This window comes from Macaca mulatta, chromosome 19 (genome assembly GCF_049350105.2).
Source record: "Macaca mulatta isolate MMU2019108-1 chromosome 19, T2T-MMU8v2.0, whole genome shotgun sequence".
Classification (NCBI taxonomy): domain Eukaryota; kingdom Metazoa; phylum Chordata; class Mammalia; order Primates; family Cercopithecidae; genus Macaca; species Macaca mulatta.
In genome coordinates this window covers 50,925,326-50,944,043 of record NC_133424.1, presented here as the reverse complement: position 1 = coordinate 50,944,043, position 18,718 = coordinate 50,925,326, and the positions used below count along the sequence as shown (strand labels likewise).

Below are 18,718 nucleotides of genomic sequence, written 5' to 3'. Positions count from 1 at the left end.
TAAACATACATAAAAGCGTAGAGAAGAGGCTGATGAACTCCCACGTTCTCATCACTAGCTTCTACAGTTACCAGCATATGGCCACTGTTGCTTAATCCGTACCTTGCACATCTTTTTCTGCTGCTCAGTTTTATTTATTTATTTATTTATTTATTTATTGACAGAGTCTCACACTGTTGCCAGGGCTGGAGTGCGATGGCGCGATTGGCTCACTGCAACCTCCGCCTCCCAGGTTCATGCAATTCTCCTGCCTCCTGAGTAGCTGGGATTACAGGCGCACACCACCAAACCTGGCTAATTTTTTGTATTTTTAATAGAGATGGAGTTTCACTATGTTGGCCAGACTAGCCTCGAACTCCTGACCTTGTGATCCACCCGCCTTAGCTTCCCAAAGTGCTGGGGTTACAGGCATGAGCCACCACGCCTGGCCTCAGTTATTTTTAAAGCACATCTAGATATGTTTTGTTAAGGGAGTTTTTAATTTTCTTTAAAGAAAAGATAACCTGCCATTTATTGCCCCAAGTCATTCCCTACTGACAAATTGCCCACCTTCCTGATTCTCTGATCCCCTCCTTTCTCCTCATTTTCCAAATTCAGACAAGTCTGTGCATGGGGTGATATTACTGCACCAGCTCTGTCCCTGGCTCATTTTCTGTAACCCTATACTCCAGGCGTTTCTCCACATTTCTCTGAAGCCTGAAAACGATCCTTAATGACCATGAATGGGCTGGAGTTGCTTGGCAATCCAGTCCTCTGCAACAGGACATTTAATCTGCTTGTGGCCTTTTGCCATGATGGTGGCCTCTTCCCTTATTTGGGTTATTTTTCTGGATCCCTTTCCACTCAAATCAGGTCAGACCTCCCCTGACACTCCTTGTACACTGCAAATTCACATTAAGCATATTATGTTTCACACAGTCCAAATGAAACAAGTGATTTGGCTACTCATTTATTAACTGTCTGGGAATTCCAGCAGGGCCAGACTCAGGTCTGTCTGTACCATTGGTAAGTCCCCAGCATCACCCAGCACAGGGCCTGGCACTCAGTAGGTGCTCAGTAACCATGTGCTGAATGAATGAGTAAATGAAGGAGTGAATGAACGATTGCCAAGTTCAATAGCTGGACATTGATCATGAGGGCAGTAGGAAGCCACAGAAGTATTTTAGGCAGAACTGGGCCCATTTCTCTCAAACTCTGATGTGCATCTGGGATTTCGAATGTAGATTCCGCTTCAGTGGGTTGAGGAAGGGGCCTGAGATTCTGCATTTCAAGCTCCCAAATGATGCCAAGGCTTTGAGTAGCAAAAGGCATTGCCCTGATGTTCAGTACAGGAGACACGAGCCACATGTGGCTCCTGGGCACTTGAAATGTGGCTCGTGTGACTTGAGATATATTTTAAGCATAAAATACACACCAGATTTAAAGACTTGTTACAAAAAAAAATTTATATTGATCACATACCAATATGGTAATATTTTGGATATATTGAGTTAAATATATTATTAAAATTAAAATTTTATGGTTTTTTTTAATTGGGCTACTAGAAAATTTTTAATTACATTTGCAGCTCACATGTATGGCTCGCGTGATGTTTCTGTTGGATCATGCTGGTCTAGAACACTCCAGACTCCCTGTCACCTGTGAGCATTTGTACATGCTTCTCCCTCTTTTTGGAGCATCCCTCTTTCACCCACCTCCCCACAACTAATTCCATATACTGTTCAGGTCTCAGAAAAGATATCTCCTCTAGGACGTCCCCTTGGTCCCCCAGGGTGAGTCAGGGGCCCGTTCTGGGCTTCCACAACTCATGGGGTTTCTCCCATCCCAGCCTTGACCCCTCTGTCTGCCTCTCCCCTATCCCACCTTGACCAGCTGTGATGTCAGCATCTCTGCGTCTGTCTCGTCTTTGGACTGATAAATCCATGAGCGTGGGGGCAGAGTCTCTCTTGGTCGCCACATTATCTCCAGAGCCTGGCACATAGTCAGTGAATATACTGCATTAATAAATGACATGTGAGATGTGGGTCATGCACGTTTTGCAACTGGACTGTGAAGCCAGTCTCAGAGACCTCATTTATTTTGATGGCCCTGCCACCAGCGCAGCATCTCCTGCTGCTTCGACTCCTGCTGGGCGTGCAGTAGCCATGCCATGGATCGCACCTGCCCCCTGTAAAATTGCTCTGCCCACCTGTCTCTGAGCTACCCTGCAGCTCCTCTCAGGATTTGCCCTTTACCAGTGGCACATTTCTGAATGGGGGCTTGGTCTTTTCTTTATTGATTTATATCAGTTTTGGGTACAACATAGATTGTGATAAAGAGATTTTTTTTTTCTCCAGAGATTTTCCTTATTTAAATTGCATAGAAACATCGCTTTAAATAAAGTAATTTTTTAAATAGTCTGTCGGTCTTTTCCTTTGAGATTCTTTGGTTTATTCAGTAGTTTTGTAATTGACATGGAAAGGTGTTCCAACTCATCACTAATCAGGGCAAGACAAAGATCAGGAAACTGAAATCCACTTCCTCTCATTCCAGCTTACTTGTTCAAGTCGCCTCTGCTTCCAGCGCGACCTCCAGGCCTTGTTCCCACGCATTCCCTGTCCATCATGGCTCTCCTTTTTCCATCCCACCCCGCCCACTGTCCCCTACCAATTATAGATTCATCATTACAGTCACCCTCTAAATTCCTTTCCTCCTCAATCTTTTGGTCCCACCCACCTGACTGAAAGCCAGCCCCTAATTGTATGAACATCTAAATAAAAAGCCACACTAAAATTCTATTTCACGCCCCCAAATTGACAAAAGTTAAGATGGCGATTCACAGGACGTCGCGTATGTTGCTGATGGGAGTTCAAATTAGTACAACCCTCTGGGAAGTAGTTTCTTGTTACTTTGAAAAATTGAAACAAATTGAAAATCTGAATCCCATATGCTCAGCATTCCTAGGTCCTTACCGAAGAAGAAATATTTGACCACATGCATCAGTTGAGATGTTAAAGTTCATAGTATCTCTTCTCAGCCTTTGGCTAAGATCAAGTATACAAAGTTCATTTGTCTACTTTCGTATGCTTTTAAAAAGCATTTATCTGATAGCAAAAAGAAACACGCCTGATGTCCATTTAAAGGAGAATTGATACATTTTAGTATATCCCACATGAGGGACGATTACACAGCAGTGAAAAGGAACAACAGATGTACAAGAAAAAGATGAATTTAGTCTGGGCATGGTGGCTCGAGCTTGTAATCCCAGCACTTTGGGAGGCTGAGATGGGAGGATTGCTTGAGGCCAGAAGTTCAAGACTAGCCTAGGGAACATGGTGAAACCCCTATTTCTACAAAAAATGCAAAAATTAGCTGGGCTTGGTGGCACGTGCCTGCGGTCCCAACTACTTGGGAGGCTAAAGTGGGAAGATCACTTGATCCCAGGAGGTCAAGGATGCAGTGAGCCATGATCCCGGACACTGCACTCCAGCCTGGGCAACAGAGTGAGAGTCTGTCTCAAAAAAAAAAAAAAAAAAAAAAAATGCATAGAAATATAATGTGAATAAAACAAAAGACTCCATATAAGATGATACTATTTATAAAGTTAAAAGCCAAGCAAAAGGAAACAAACATTCTTTTTTTTTTTTTTTTTTTTTTTGAGACGGAGTCTCGCTCTGCCGCCCAGGCTGGAGTGCAGTGGCCGGATCTCAGCTCACTGCAGGCTCTGCCTCCCAGGTTCACGCAATTCTCCTGCCTCAGCCTCCCCAGTAGCTGGGACTACAGGCGTCCGCCACCTCGCCCGGCTAGTTTTTTGTATTTTTTAGTAGAGACGGGGTTTCACCGTGTCAGCCAGGATGGTCTCGATCTCCTGACCTCATGATCCGCCCGCCTCGGCCTCCCAAAGTGCTGGGATTACAGGCTTGAGCCACTGCGCCCGGCCCAAACATTCTTTAAGCATACAAAAATACATGATAAAACTATATCTTAAAATCACAAGGGATGAGGGAAACTTTTGAGATTTATTGCATTTTATACTTAAAGTGGATATATTTTATTGCATGTAAGTTATATCTCAATAAAGTTAAATCACAAAAGGAGAGATAGGCTAGAGGAGACTCCTTGTTCTGCCCCAGGAAATGCTGTGTAAGGAGCTGATACTGGTTGGGTTGCCACCATCTGATGATGCAACTGTCATGCTGAAGATGACAGTGCAGAAAGACAAAGGACCTAAGTCCTTGATAATGTCACTGAACCACCTAGGGGACTTTGCTTTCTTCTATGTTGTATCTCCAGATCCTGGAACAGTGCCTGACAATCAGTTGGTACTCATGTATTTTAAAATAAAATTTTTACTGAAGTAGAACTAAAATGTTTGAATAGATAAATGAATGAATTTAACAACCTTGGAACCCACCTCTGCATTTCTTGCTATGTGAAACAATGCAGTTTCTTTGTTTCAACCCTCTTTTTTGGGTTTTTTTTTTTTTTTTTCCATTTGTTTTGTTTTTGAGATGGAGTTTTGCTCTTGTTGCCCAGGAGCACAGTGGCATGATCTCAGCTCACTGCAACCTCCACCTCCTGGATTCAAGCGATTCTCCTGCCTCAGCCTTCCAAGTAGCTGGGATTACAGGCGTGCATCACCATGCCTAGTTAATTTTTTGTATTTTTTTTTTTTTAGTAGAGACAGGGTTTTATCATGTTGGCCAGGCTGATCTTGAACTCCTGACCTCAGGTGATCCACACACCTCAGTCTCCCAAAGTGCTGGGATAGAAGGCGTGAGCCACTGCACCAGGCCGATTTGGGGCCATTTATCTGTAATCAAACACATGTTAACTAGTGGCCCACATGACACATGCATTAAAACTAACATTTTAGGAGGCACCTACTATGCATCAGGTCCTGTGTTGCAGGCTTTAACTGCATGAATCCTTACAACGTCCCTGTGAGGTTGGTTCCAGGTCCCCCATTTTAACAACTGGGCTCTAAAAGAGACCACAGATTATCATGCTTGGTCTTGCCATCCATTGGAAGCCTTCTGGGCCTAGACACACTGCTGTGTCCACCCATCACTTTTAAGAGATTTCCAACGTTGCAGTCACATATTTAAGATCAGGAGAAAGTTTTCTATATTTACAGAAGCCGTTGGAGGCAGCCCACGGTTTAAGTTATCTACTGCTACACCAAATTTTGCTGTTGAAAACAATTATTATCACTCATGGTTCTCTGGGTTGACTAGGCTCAGCTGGGCGGTTCTCATGCTACTGCAGTTGGATATTGGCTGGGACCACAGTCTTCTTTTTTTTTTTTTTTTTTTTTTTTGAGACGGAGTCTCACGCTGTTGCCCAGGCTGGAGTGCAGTGGCGCGATCTCGGCTCACTGCAAGCTCCGCCTCCCGGGTTCCCGCCATTCTCCTTCCTCAGCCTCCTGAGTAGCTGGGACTACAGGCGCCCGCCACCGCGCCCGGCTAATTTTTTGTATTTTTAGTAGAGACGGGGTTTCACTGTGGTCTCGATCTCCTGACCTTGTGATCCGCCCGCCTCGGCCTCCCAAAGTGCTGGGATTACAGGCTTGAGCCACCGCGCCCGGCCTTTTTTTTTTTTTTTTTTGAGATGGAGTCTCGCTCTGTCGCCTGGGCTGGAGTTCAGTGGTGCGATCTTGGCTCACTGCAAGCTCCACCTCCCGGGTTCACACCATTCTCCTGCCTCAGCCTCCCGAGTAGCTGAGACTACAGGTGCCCACCACCATGCCCGGCTAATTTTTTGTATTTTTAGTAGAGACGGGGTTTCACCGAGTTAGCCAGGATGGTCTCGATCTCCTGACCTTGTGATCCACCCGCCTCAGCCTCCCAAAGTGCTGGGATTACAGGCTTGAGCCACTGCGCCCGGCCAGGACCACACTCTTCTAAAGACCCTACTCTGAAGGTCAAGATGGCTTGCTCACGTGGCTAGAAGTTGATGCTGGCTGTGGCCTTGGGCTGTGGCCTGGAATGCCAGGCATAACCTCTCCAGGTGACTTTGGCTTCTCACAGTATGATGACTGGGTTCCAAGAGGGAGCATTCCAAGACTGAGCTTTCCAAAAAGCCCGACCAGAAGCCACACATCTTAGGCTGTAGCCTCAGAAGTCCCAGAATGCCACTTCCTCTGAATTCTATTGGTCAAGTAAGTCACTAAGGGCCACCTGGATTGAAGCCAAGGTATGCCAACCATCCCTTGATGGAAGGAGCAATATGTGTGCCCCATCAGGGGCCTTTTTTTTTTTTTTTTTTTTTTTGAGACAGTCACTGCAACCTCCACCTCTCAGGTTCAAGTGATTCTCTTGTTTCAGCCTCCCAAGTAGCTGGGATTACAGGTGCCCACCACCACACCCGGCTAATTTTTGTGTTTTTAGTAGAGACAGGGTTTCACCATGTTGGCCAGGCTGGCCTCGAACTCCTGACCTCAGTTGATCTGCCTGCCTTGGTCTCCCAAAGTGCTGGGATTACAGGCGTAAGCCACCATGCCTGCCCTTTACCAGGTGTCTATTTACATTGACTTTTTATGGTCAATTATGACTCATCACCAGAACTACTTAGCACCAACCCCCTCTTTTCTTGCTTCCCTTTCTCTCCAAAGTTCCACCCCTTCTCCAGGGATCTTGGCTGCATTCTTCATCTGGCATCAAGCTTTCTGGTGGGAGGGCCAGAGGTGGCTTAAGTTTCATGTTTTTTCACTATATCCTGACTTTTTCTCTGATGTCCTCCAGCTTTGAACATTTTACCTGTTTTTTCTTAAGTAAGCTTTTAAAAATTATTTTTAATTTTTCAATTTTTTGGGTACATACTACGTGTACATATTTATAGGATCTAGGAGATATTTTGATACAGGTGTATGTGTAATAATCACATCAGGGTACATGGGGCATCCATCACCTCAAGCATTCATCGTTTCTTTGTATTATGAACACTCCAGTTGTACTCCCTTAGTTATTCTAAAATGTACAACAAATCAGTTCTGATTGTAGTGACCCTGTTGAGTTATCAAATACTAGATATTCATTTTGTTGAACTGTATTTTTGTACCCATTAACTATCTCCACTTGCTCTCCCCTCCACTACCCTTCCCAGCCCGTGGTAACTATCATTCTACTCTCTCTCTCCGTGAGTTCGGTTGTTACATTTTAGCTCCCACAAATGAGTGAAAATATGTCAAGTTTGCCTTTCTGTGCTTGGCTTATGTCACTTAATATAATATCCTCCAGTTCTATCCATGTTGTTGCAAATGACAGGATCTCATTCTTGTTTATGGCTGAATAATACTCCATTGTGTATATGCAGCACGTTTTCTTTATCCATTCATCTGTTATGGACCCTTAGGTTGATTCCAAATCTGGGCGCTTGTAAACAATGATGCAACAAACATGGGAGTGGAGATACCTCTTCCATATACTGATTTCCTTTCTTGTGGATATCTACCTAGCAGTGGGATTCCTGGATCACGTGGTAGTTCTATTTTCAGTTTTTCTTTTTCTTTCTTTCCTTCTTTTCTTTTCTTTCTTTTTCTTTCTTTCTTTCTTTCTTTCTTTCTTTCTTTCTTTCTTTCTTTCTTTCTTTCTTTCTTTCTTTCTTTCTTTCTTTCTTTCTTCCTTCCTTCCTTCCTTCCTTCCTTCCTTCCTTCCTTTCTTCCTTCCTTCCTTCTTTCTTTCTTTTTCTTCTTTTTTCTTTCTTTCTTTTTTTTTTTGATGGAGTCTTGCTCTGTTGCCCAGGCTGTAGTGCAGTGCTGCAATCTCTGCTCCCTGCAACCTCCATCTCCATGGTTCAAGCAATTTCCCTGCCTCAGCTTCCGAAGTAGCTGGGGTTACGGGCACACACCACCACGCCCAGCTAATTTTTTTTGTATTTTTAGTAGAGACGGGGGTTTCACCATGTTGGCCAGACTGGTCTCGAACTCCTGACCTCAGGCAACCCGCCTGCCTCAGCATCCCAAAGTGCTGGGATTATAGGCATGAGCCACCACGCCTGGCTATTTTCAGGTTCTCTGAGGAACCTCTATACTGTTCTCCATAGTGGTTGTACTGATTTACATTCCCGCCAACTATGTACGAGGGTTCCCTTTTTCTCCACCTCCTCACTAGCACTTGTTATTGCCTGTCTTTTGGATCAAAGCAATTTTATCTGGTGAGATGATATTGTCATTTGATTTGCATTTCTCTGATGAGCAATTATGTTGGGCGCCTTTTCCTGTGCCTGCCGTTTGTATGTCTTCTTTTGAGAAATGTCTATTCAGATCTTTTGCCCATTTTTAAATCAGATTTTAAGTTTTTGGTTTTTTTTTTTTTTTTTTTTTTTGAGATGGAGTCTCGCTCTGTCGCCCAGGCTGGAGTGCAGTGGCGCAATCTCGGCTCACTGCAAGCTCCGCCTCCCGGGTTCACGCCATTCTCCGGCCTCAGCCTCCCGAGTAGCTGGGACTACAGGCGCCCGCCACTGCGCCCGGCTAATTTTTTCTATTTTTAGTAGAGACAGGGTTTCACCGTGGTCTCGATCTGCTGACCTTGTGATCCGCCCGCCTCGGCCTTCCAAAGTGCTGGGATTACAGGCGTGAGCCACCGCGCCCGGCCCTTGGTTTTTTTTTTTTTTTCTTATTGAGTTGTTTGAGCTCCTTCTATATTCTGGTTATTAATCCCTTGTCAGATGGATAGTTTGCAAATATTTTCTGCCATTCTGTAATACATGTTTGGAGTACAATTGAATACATTTTTACATCTCATTCAGTGGCTGGGGATACTGAGGTGAGTAAGAGAGATTGTTACCTGTCCTCGTGGAATTTGTGGTCATGGTAATAGTCTCTGAAGATAGTCCTGGTTCTCTGGGGGTTTTCAAGACAAACATTTTAGGTGTAAGAAAATATTAGAAAGTCTATTTACAACCACTTTTTTTTTTTTTTTTTTTTTTGTGAGATGGAGTCTTACTCTGTTGCCCAGGCTGGAGTGCAGTGGCACCATCTCGGCTCAGTGCAACCTCCGCTTCCTGGGTTCAAGAGATTCTCCTACATCAGCCTCCCAAGTAGCTGGGACTACAGGAGCGCACCACCACAACCCAGCTAATTTTTTTGTTTTTTTAGTAAAGACAAGGTTTCACCATGTTGGTCAGGCTGGTCTCAAACTCCTGACCTCGTGATCTGCCCACCTCGGCCTCCTGAAGTGCTGGGATTACAGGCATGAGTACAACCACTTTTGTCTCATCCTCTAAGCATTTCTTTCTCAGTGCATATTGTGCCTATTAATACAGTACAGTTTGTAAATTACCACTGTATCCGTATATACGTATATGCACACATACATGTGGTGGAGATGCAGCTCATGAATGTTTTACTAATGGGGAATGTGGTCAAAAAATATTTGAAGACGGCCAGGCGCGGTGACTCACGCCTGTAATCCCAGCACTTTGGGAGGTCGAGGCAGGCAGATTACCCGAGGTTAGGGGTTAGAGACCAGCCATGGTCAACATGGTGAAACCCCATCTCTACTAAAAATACAATAAATTGGCCAGGTGTGGTGGCGGGCACCTGTAATCCCAGCTACTTGGGAAGGCTGAGGCAGGAGAATTGCTTGAGCCTGGGAGGTGGAGGTTGCAGTGAGCCGAGATCTGCCATTGCACTCCAGCCTGGGCAACAAGAGCGAAGCTCCGTCTAAAAAAAAAAAAAATTGAGGGCTTCTGGCCTAGGGTGGAGGGCAGACACGTAACCTGGACAATTTAAGGTAAGGTAATATTTACTAGAATAGAGGTATCACTAGGCCTTAAGGAGCTGAGAGAGCAGAGGTTATTGAGGTAGTGTAGGATGTCTTTAGTGGTTTTGTGAAGGAGAGGACAGTAAAGCTAAGATTTGAAGTAATTAATGGAAGTCTGGAACTCTGGAAATGACACTGTGGTCTAGCTTAAAAATTAGGCAACTGGGTTGGGCACAGTGGCTCATGCTTGTAATCCCAACACTTTGGGAGGCCGAGGTGAGCAGATCACATGAGGCCAGGAATTCGAGACCAGCTTGAGCAATACGGTGAAACCCCCTCTCTACTAAAAATACAAAAGTTAGCCAGACATGGTGGCAGGTGCCTATAGTCCCAGCGACTTGGGAGGCTGAGGCACGAGAATGGCTTGAACCTGAGAGGCAGATGTTGCAGTGAGCTGAGATTGTACCACTGCATTCCAGCTTGGGCAACAGAGCAAGACCCTGTCTCAAAAAAAAAAAAAAAAATATGCAACTGGCTGTAAGCAGCATGCAGATTTAAAAAACACAGCACTAATAGCCCCCCAGAATCCCCCTCATGCCTTCCTTCCAGTCACTGCCTCCCTGTGGCATATTATTTTACAAAAATGATGGTGACAATGTCTCCCATTCCCCCGGCTCCTCAGATCATGTACCACTCCCATTCCAAGAGCTGGCGTCTGTAACCACTCCTTTTGATCCTGAGCATCAAGACAACCAAGAGAGTATGGTGGAAATGACACTATGTGACTTCTGAGGCTAGGTCATAAAAAGGCAACACAGCTTCTGCCTAGTTCTCTTTCTCGGAATGCTCACCCTTGGAACCCAACTGGTATGGAAGGAAGCCCAGGCCGCATGGATAGTTCACACTGGCCAGCAGCCAGCATCAACTGCCAGACATGTGAGTGAGGAAGCCTTTAACATGACCGCAGCTCCAGTCACCATCTGTCTATAGCCACGCGAGAGACCCCAAGAGAAAACCTGAAGTGCAGTGACACTATCAGAGTTCACTGCAGCCTCAAATTCCCTGGCTCAAGCAATCCTCCCACCTAAGCCTCCCTAGCAACTGGGACTACAGGCATGTGCCACCACACCCGGCTAAGTAAGTTTTTTTTTTTTTTTTTTTTTTTTTGAGACAGAGTTTCCCTCTTGTGACCCAGGCTGGAGTGCAATGGCATGATCTCAGCTCACTATAACCTTTGTCTCCCGGGTTCAAGCGATTCTCCTGCCTTAGCCTCCTGAGTAGCTGGGATTACAGGCACCTGCCACCACACCCAGGTAGTTTTTTATATTTTTAGTAGAAATGGGATTTCACCATGTTGGCTAGGCTGGTCTCGAACTCCTGACCTCAAATGAGCCACCTGCCTCAGCCTCCCAAAGTGCTGGGATTACAGGTGTGAGCCACCGTGCCTGGCCTTTTTTTTTTTTTTTTTTTTTTTTTGTAGAGATGGGGGTCTCACTATGTTGCCCAGGCTGGTCTTGAACTTCTGGCCTCAAGGGATCCTCCCACCTTGGGCTCCCAAAGTGCTGGGATTACAGGTGTGAGCCACAGCGCCTGGCCTGGGCTTTCCCTTTGATCACGATCTCTGTGCTTGGGCCCATCCTATGAGAGTTTAATGTTGAACACATTTTGTCCTTTGAGGATGGTGAAGTGGATGTTGGTTATATTTGCCTGTTCAACATTCATTTCCTTTTTTGGCCCCAGCACCCGATTCTTCTACCCTACTCTTGATCTGTGTGCTTTTGGTGCAGCTCAGCCCACTTTCTGGCTCTTTAGAGGTGAGCCCATAACCCAGGCCTGGCTAATAAGAACATTGCATCTCCTTGACCACAATGATTGTTCAGAAATGGGCCTGTGACCCACGTCTGGCCAATGACAGCCAGCGTGTGCTTCTGATGGGATAATGGGAAGGGGTACTCCTTTTCTAATGTGGGTTTCTAGCTGGTGGAGTCTAAGGCCAGAGTTGCTGGGGGTCATTGTGGGGGGAGAATGAAGGCAGAGAGGAAAGCTAAGCTGAGAGATGGAGAGCAAAAGAGGGAATCCTAACTATTAAGACCTCCTGGATCCCTGGGTCCAGCTGTGCCTAGAGGCAGACTTACCCTGTTTCAAGTAGCCTATAGATACCCTTTTGGCTTAAGATAATTAGAACAGGGTTTTCTGTCATTTGTAGCCAAAAGAGCCCCGGCAAGGGGCTCTGCACATGGATTTTCTCAGAAAGCCTCAATCAACATTTCCATTTGCTGGACCAAATCCTTAGGTGGGGAAGGCGGTAAAACATGGCACAGTGGTTCTCATAGCGTGAAACTGGACCAGGAGCCTCTGCGTCATCTGGCCTTGTGAGAAATGCCAATTCTCAGCCCCAATTCTAGTGAATCACAGACTCTACCAAGGGGTTCCAGTAGGAGGGTTTTGAGAAGCCCTCTGGCAGCCGTGTGCTAAGGTCTGAGCAACACTGCAGTAGAGCCCAGTGGTGAAGGAAGAGCACACGCTCTTGAATTCAAATTGCATCTCTCCCTCTGTCTGGCTCTCCGATTTTAGGTAAGTTACATAGATTATCCTGCCTCACAGCTCCCATCTGTAAAATGGTTCACCTTCTATTTGATAGTGCCATTCTGTGGACTATTGAGTTAATAGAGGCACTCAGAATAGCGCCTGGTACATAGTTCACACTCAATTAAAGTTAGATTTCTGGCTCTCAGAATTTATCCAACATTGGAAAAGCCACCTTGGAGGGCTTGTTAAAACATGGATTACTGGTCCCTCCCTGTCCCTTAGAGTTTCTGATTCTCACCAAGGGAAGCCTGAGAATGTGCACTTCTAACGAGCTCCCTGGTCAAGCTGATGCTGCTGGTCTGGGGATCTGGCTTGGGGAACCACTGGGTTAGATATTTCTGTTATTGATCTCCAACTCCTTTCTGGTGGTTCGTCAGTTACCTCAGGTGCTCTGGAATCGCTCTTTCCGCTGAGTCAGGGCTCTGTCTCCTCCTGTCCCTTCCCTCTGGCATCAGTTTTGATAGTTGGATTCTCCATGGCTGGTAATTGGAGCTCTGAGCCTGGCTTTCCGCTGAGAGTAGCCCCAGCCTCCACCTGTTCAGGGCACCTGATTGATGTTTCCTTCAATTGCGAGTGTTCCTTTTTTGGCAGCCTTCAGAACTGTCTCCAGCTTTCTTATATAAGCAGATGTCTTTCCTCCTAAACTCTGGGAGGCTGCAGTTGCCACATCACTTCTGACACTGTGGCTGCCCACTCCAGTCCTCATGCAACCCCCATCGCAGGCATTTCTTTGCTTTGCTAATACAAATGGTTTTAAATGCAGGGCCAATTAAACCTCCTCCAACAAACAGCTCTGTAACTTGGCACTGCTGGCTGGAGCAAAAAGGTCAGTGTGATTAGAGGTGACAGTGAGAGGGGGAGCATGGCAGGAGATCAGGTCCAAGATAGGCAGAAGATGGTTTGTACAAGGCTTTATATATCACAGAACGAGCTAGGGCTTTATCCTAAGAGTGGTAAAAAATTTTTAATCATTTTAAAGAATTGTGAAATATAGCATATATGTGTATACTTATATACATACACACGTGCACATTTGTACATATAATAGAGTCAAAAAAATTATACAGTGAACACACATGTAGCCATCACATAGCTAATAAATGGGACATTACCCGTCAAAAACATCTCTAACGTTTGTGGATCCTGGACAAAGAGTACGAATGGAGGCACCCTATCTATAGCCTATACCCTTCTTTTGCCTTCCTTGTTGATGTCCTGTACCCTTAAGGAGTTATTCCTGCATGTATATGGACACCAAGCCTGCACATTGGAGCTTGGTGCATGTAGCCCACATCACCTCTTGCCTACCCCTTGGGTTTGGGGTGTGCATATCAGCACGATCTGTTTGGGTGTTAGGTGGAGGATGGACTAGGAAGAGGCCCAAACAGTTGCTGAAAGCAGGTTTGGGAACATTTGAGCAGGAAATTCTAAGGAATTGGTATTCTGAGCATGGTCTACACTTGCATTGTTCAAGAAGATAGCCACTTATCTTCTTGAAATTAAATATGGCTATTTAAGCTTAATCAAAATGAAATAAAATTTAAAATGCACTTTCTTAGTTACACTAGCCACATTGCAAGTACTCAGTAGCCACAAGTGGCTAGTGGCTATTACATTGGACAGGGCAGATATAGACATTTCTATCACTATAGGTGTTTTACCGGACAATGCTAATTAAGAAAGAGAAGTGGTATTGGTTCTGGAAGAAACGAAAGTATTACCCTTACACTGGAAAAACAGCGGGCAACAGAAACGTCTAGTGAAAGCGATCAGATGTCAGATTTAGCACACAAAGCCTTCAAAGTAGCCATTATAAATCTGTTCAATTAACTAAAGGAAACCCATTTTTTCAAAAAGTAGAGGAAAGGTATGGTCAAATAAAAATATTGCTAAAAGGTTAGACATTATAAAATAGAACCAAATGGAAATCTAGAGCTAAAAGTATAATAACTGAAATGAAAAAATATACTAGAAAAGCTGAATAGTAGATTTGAATTGACAGAAGAAAGAATTAGCAAACTTGAAAATAGAAATAAGGCTGGGTGCGGTGGCTCACGCCTGTAATCCCAGCACTTTGGGAGGCCGAAGCAGGAGGATCATGAGGTCAGGAGATTGAGGCCATCCCGGCTAACATAGTGAAACCCCGTCTCTACTAAAAATACAAAACTTAGCCTGGCATGGTGGCATGCACGTGTAGTCCCAGCTACTCAGGTGGCTGAGGCAGGAGAATCGCTTGAACCCAGGAGGCGGAGGTTGCAGTGAGCCAAGATTGTGTCACTGCACTCTAGCCTGGGTGACAGAGCGAGATTCCATATAAAAAAGAAAGAAAGAAAGAAAGAAAGAAAGAAAGAAAGAAAGAAAGAAAGAAAGAAAGAAAGAAAGAAAGAAAGAAAGAAAGAAAGAAAGAAAGAAAGAAAGAAAGAAAGAAAGAAAGAAAGAAAGGAAAGAAAGGAAAGAAAGAAAGAAAGAAAAGAAAGAAAGAAAGAAAGAAAGAAAGAAAGAAAGAAAGAAAGAAAGAAAGAAAAGAAATACAATGAATGGGGGAAAAGAACAAAGATTAAAAAAATAAATAGAGCCCTAGAGAAATGTGGAACACCAATCAGCAAAACAATAGGAATGGCAGAAGGAGAGGAAAGAGAAAGAAGCAGAAAAATTATTCTAAAAAATAGTGGCTTAAAACTTCCTAAGTTTATTGAAAAACAATAAAATACCTATCCAAGAAGTTCAATGAACTTCAATTGGGATGAACACAAAGAGACACACACACAGACACATCTTAGTAAGAATACTGAAAGTCAAGGACAAGGAAAAAAAATTGAAAGCAGAAAAAAGAAAGTGCCTTGTGACTTACAAAGGAACCCCCAGTAAGACTAACAGCTTCTTCTCACAGTAAAATTAACAGCTTCTTCTAGGAGAAAACAATGGAGGCCAGTAGGCAGTGGGATAAAATATTCAATTGTACTCACAGAAAAAATATCAAAGAAGAATCCTATACCTAGCAAAGCTGTCTTTCAAAAATGAAGGCAAAATTGAGACTTACCAGATTAAAACTGAGAGAATTTGTTGTTTCTAGACCTATCCACCATGCAAAAAATGCTGAAGGAAGTTCTCCAAGCTGTAAGCAAGTGATTACCCAAATGGTAATTTTAGTCCACACCAAAATACAAAGAGCACTGCTAAAGGTAATCATATAATTATAAAAGTGTATACATGCATATTTTTCTCCTTTCTTCTCAACTGATTTTAAAAATATTTGTTAGGTCTATAACACACAGAAATGTAATATAATTGCCAATAACAGCACAAAGGAAATGCATTCGAGCCAAGTTGTATTGGGCTAAATAAATGACTCCAGATGGTAACTTGCAATGAAGAATAACAAATGTAGAGAGAACCAGAAATGATAAGAAGGTTAATATAACAAATGCCGTAAATGTATACTTACTCTCCTTTTTTTCTCTCAGCCCCCCCCCCTTTTTTTTTTTTTTTTTTGAGACCGAGTTTTGCTCTTGTTGCCCAGACTGGAGTGCAGTGGCATGATCTCGACTCACTGCAACCTCCGCCTCCCAGGTTCAAGCGATTCTCCTGCCTCAGCCTTCCTGAGTAGCTGGGATTACAGGCATGCGCCACCATGCCTGGCTAATTTTGTATTTTTAGTAGAGACGGGTTTTCTCCATGTTGGTCAGGCTGGTCTCGAACTCCTGACCTCAGGTGATCCACCCGCCTCAGCCTCCCAAAGTGTTGGGATTACAGGCGTGAGCCGCTGTGCCCAGCCTCTCGCAGCCTCTTTAACAGATGTAAAATTGTATAAAATAGTCCGGGTGTGGTGGTTCACACCTGTAATCTTGGCACTTTGGGAGGCTGAGGCAGGCAGACCACCTGAGGTCAGGAGTTAGAGACCAACCTGACCAACATGGAGAATCCCCGTCTCTACTGAAAATACAAAATTAGCCAGGCGTGGTGGCGCATGCCTGTAATCCCAGCTACTCGGGAAGCTGAGGCAGGAATATCGCTTGAACTCAAGAGGCAGAGGTTGCAGTGAGCTGAGATTGTGCCATTGCACTCCAGCCTGGGCAACAAGAGCAAAACTTGGTCTCAAAAAAAAAAAAAAAAATTGTATAAAATAATAATTGTAACAGTGCATTCCTGGGTTTATAATGTTTAAGGCAATATGTATAACATCTAACAAAAAGTGGGAAAAGGCAATAGAGCTTCATAGGAACAATGTTTCTATACCTCACTAGGATTAAGTTAGTATAAATCTGAAGCTCATTTTGATAAGATGTATATGATAAGCCATAGAGCAACCACTGAGGAAATAATTCAAAAATTAGTGAAAAAAATCAGTAAAGAAATTAAAATGCTGGCCGGGCGCGGTGGCTCACGCCTGTAATCCCAGCACTTTGGGAGGCCGAGGCGGGCGGATCACAAGGTCAGGAGATCGAGACCACGGTGAAACCCCGTCTCTACTAAAAATACAAAAAATTAGCCGGGCGCGGTTGTGGGCGCCTGTAGTCCCAGCTACTCGGGAGGCTGAGGCAGGAGAATGGCGTGAACCCGGGAGGCGGAGCTTGCAGTGAGCCGAGATCGCGCCACTGCACTCCAGCCTGGGCGACAGAGCCAGACTCCGTCTCAAAAAAAAAAAAAAAAAAAAAAAGAAATTAAAATGCTGTATTACAAAATATTCACTTAATATAAAAGAAAACGTAAAGGAGGAATAGAAGAGCAAAAAAGACATAGGACGTAGAAAAGAAAAAGTGAAATGGCAGATGTTAATCTAACTATATCATTAGTAACATTAAAAGTGAATGGATTGAATAACTCAATCAAAAGGCAGAGACTTTCAGACTGTATTAAAAAACAATATCCAGTGATATTCTGTCTACAGAAGACAAACTTTAGATTCAAGGATACAAAAAGATTGAAAGTAATCGAAAGAAAAAAGATGTATCATGCAAACAGCAACCACAAGGAAGCTGGAACAGCTATACTAATAATGCAAAATGGACTTTAAAAAACCTTACCAGACATGAGGAACATTTCATGATCTACAGGTCACTGTACCAGGAAGATGTAACAATTATAAACACATAGGCATCCAACAACAGAGCCCAAACATATATTAAATAAATACTGACAGAAATGAAGAAATACACAATAAGCAATAATATTTGGAGATTTTGATATCCAACTTTTAAAAAAAGTTGTAACTATACGAGATGATGAATATGTTAATTAGCTTAGTTGCAGTAATCATTTTGCAATGTATATCAAAACATCATATTGTACATCTTAAATACATACAATTTTTATTTGTCAATCATACCTCGAGTCAGGAAAAAAATAAGGAAGAGAATAATTGGGCAGAAAATCAATAAGGAAATAAAAGACTTGAGCAATGCTATAAACCAACTAGACCTAGCAGATTTCTGTAGAACAGGAGAATTTATATTCTTCCCAAGTGCACATGGAACACTCTCCAGGATAAACCACATGCTAGGCCATAAAACTTGGTAAATTTACAGGAGTAAAAATGCAATGCATGTTTTCTGATGACAACAGAATGAAATTAGATATTAATAAAAGGAAGAAATTTGGGGAACTCACAAGTATGTGGAAATTAAACAATGCACTCTGTTTTAAATTTTAATTTAATTTGATTTTAAGTTCTGGGATACATGTGGAGCATGTGCAGTTTTGTTACATAGATAAACGTGTGCCAAGGTGGTTTGCTGCACCTGTTAACCCATCACCTAGGTATTAAGCCCTGCATGCATTCCATTTGCTATTCATCCTGATGCTCTCTCTTCCCCCGCCCCTGCCCCCAGGCCCCTGTGTGTGTTGTTCCCCTCCCTATGTCCATGTGTTCTCAGAAACAATGCACTCTTAAATAACCAATAGATCAAAAGAGAAATGAAAAGGGACATTAGAAAATACTTTGATATAAATGAAAATGAAGACATAATATACCATATAACTTATGGGATACAGCAAACACAGTGCTTAAAAGAAATTTGATAGATGTATATGCCTATATTAAGGACATGATTGAAAATAATCTAGTTTCACCTTAAGACACTGAAAAAGAAGAGCAAGCTACACATAAAGCAAGTAGAAAAAGAAAATAATAGAGATTAGAGCAGAAAGAAGTGAAATCGAGAATAGAAAAACAATAGAGAAAATCAACGAAACCAAGAGCTGGCTCTTTTACAAATCAAAATATTGGCTAGATATACCAGGAAAAAAATAGCAGACTGGATTACTAGAATCAAAAATGAAAAAAGGATTTTGAAATACACAATAAATTATTATTATAATTACCATTTTGTGCAATAGATTACTAAAGTTTATTCTTCCTGTCTAACTGAAAGTGTACCTTTCGATCAACAGTTTCCCTTTCCCCATCCATCTTCCTCCCCATCCTCTGGTAATCACCATTCTACTAT

The 18,718-nt window shown here is 43.3% G+C and overlaps 1 long non-coding RNA gene across 1 annotated transcript in view; it reads left to right on the top strand.

Annotated features, from left to right (window-relative positions):
• Window positions 1-18,718, top strand: part of LOC114673989 (uncharacterized) — a 31,225-nt gene that overhangs the window by 10,199 nt on the left and 2,308 nt on the right. The window lies entirely within an intron of this gene.